This window comes from Schistocerca nitens, chromosome 4 (assembly GCF_023898315.1).
Source record: "Schistocerca nitens isolate TAMUIC-IGC-003100 chromosome 4, iqSchNite1.1, whole genome shotgun sequence".
Classification (NCBI taxonomy): Eukaryota; Metazoa; Arthropoda; class Insecta; order Orthoptera; family Acrididae; genus Schistocerca; species Schistocerca nitens.
The window spans coordinates 660080463-660082631 of NC_064617.1; the positions used below are offsets into that span (position 1 = coordinate 660080463).

Here is a 2169-nt window from a genome sequence, read left to right on the forward strand (position 1 = left end):
ATGGGTACTGCCAGCAAAATTTGATGCTAATAGAATTGGTAGTAAAGAAGTAATAGATCAAAACGTCATGCTGAAGCTTTACAGCATTAATGTGAAAATGTTAGAAGCGATAAACTTATTCATATCTTGTGTGCGCAGAAGGGGGCGGGGGGAGAAGGCACGGGTCGGTGAAGAAAAGTTTCGAAAAGGTTTAAAATTATGTATAATGTTTGTTGGAAGTCACTAAGTGCTCTCATTGTGAAACACTGGGAGGTGGATGATATTAATCATGCTCGATGTTAATGATGTTCTAACAGACCTAGTTTCTTTTAGAAAGATTATTGGTTCGAATTATTAGAGATTATCTGAAATTGTCGTAAAGTGTACTTTCTCACGTTTAACGCCCCACAATGCATTTCAAAGTTCAGATCTTTTTCTAATTGTTGATTTTGTCCCGCATGTCTTCCAAACCAAAAAACTGTGAGAAATTCTGCGCGTAAGTTCTATTGAAACGTATACTGCTTCCACACAATAAAGACCGGGCGAGGTGGCGCAGTGGTTAGCACACTGGACTCGCATTCGGGAGGACGACGGTTCAATCCCGTCTCCGGCCATCCTGATTTAGGTTTTCCGTGATTTCCCTAAATCGTTTCAGGCAAATGCCGGGATGGTTCCTTTGAAAGGGCACGGCCGATTTCCTTCCCTAACCCGAGCTTGGGCTCCGTCTCTAATGACCTCGTTGTCGACGGGACGTTAAACACTAACCACCACCCCCCCCTCCACACAATAAAGTAAACGTTTTGTTACAACACACTTTTATTAATCTCTGGAACTAATCAGTTACATAAATTACTTTCATGTGTTCACTTTGTAAAGAGCTACTAGAAAACTCTTTGTATGTCAATGTACGTCGTTGTTCTTTGATTCAATTCTAGCTGCTAGTGTAAACAGACACTTTCACATTCACGACAGCATGCTGCATTTGCAGGACTTACTATTGCTCTATGCATTATTAACTTAAAACAGCTTCTTTATCGAAATCCACTTACAAACTCGTTTTTTCCATTCTTATTGTGTGGAAAGCACATTCATTTCATGTTGAATCTGATTTTTATTTGGTCATGTTGCATTATATTATGTACAAACAATGTGATTTAACACAGATTGTCTCAAGAAACCAGAACATTTTGTAACGAAGGCTGCCAGTGTAGAGAGTCGTAAACCGAACTTTTCGAAAGTGAAATAGTACAGAGAACTCTCTTATATCTGACTTCACCTCATTTTTTGAAAGAAACATTTTTTTCAGTCATCAGTCGTCTGACTGGTTTGATGCAGCCCGCCACGAGTTCCTCTCCTGTGCCAACCTCTTCATCTGAAAGTAGCACTTGCAACCTACGTCCTCAGTTATTTGATATCAGTCTCTGTCTTCCTCAATAATTTCTGCCGTCTAAAGCTCCTTCTAGTACCATGAATGTCTTAACAGATGTCCTACCATCCTGCCCCTTCTCCTTGTCAGTGTTTTCCAAATATACCTTTCCTTCCGTTACTAGGCAGAACCTCCTCATTCCTTACCTTATCGGTCCACCTAATTTTCAACATAAGTCAGCAGCACCACATCTCAAACGCTTCGATGCTCTTTTGTTCCCTGTTTCCTCACAGTCCATGTTTCACTGCCATACAATGTTGTGCTCCAAACGTACATTCTCAGAAATTTCTGCCTCAAATTGAGGCCTATGTTTTATACTAGTAGACTTCTCTTGGCCAGGAGTGTCCTTTTTGCCAGAACTACTCTGCTTTTGATGTCCTTGTTGTTCCTTCCGTCATTGGTTGTTTTGATGTGTACGTAGTAGAATCCCTTAACTTCATCTACTTCGTGACCATCAATTATGATGTTCAGTTTCTCACAATTCTCATTTCTGCTACTTCTCATTACTTTCGTCTTTCTTCGATTTGTTCTCAATCCATACATTGTATTCATTAGACTGTTCATTCCATTCAACAGATCGTGTAAATCTTCTTCATTTTCACTCAGGATAGAAATGTCATCAGCGAATCGTATCACTGGTATCCTTTCACCTTGTATTTTAATCCCGCTCCTGAAGCTTTTTTAACTTCCATCAGTGCTTCTTAGATGTACACATTGAACAGTAGAGGCGAAAGACTACAACGCTGCCTTACATCCTCTTTAAT

General features: G+C 40.0%; 1 non-coding gene across 1 annotated transcript; it reads left to right on the forward strand.

The window, feature by feature from the left end:
* Positions 1 to 520: 520 nt before the first annotated feature.
* On the forward strand, positions 521 to 593 carry Trnaa-cgc (transfer RNA alanine (anticodon CGC)). The gene has a single exon. It is a non-coding gene; the product is annotated as a tRNA-Ala (tRNA).
* Positions 594 to 2169: the final 1576 nt, after the last annotated feature.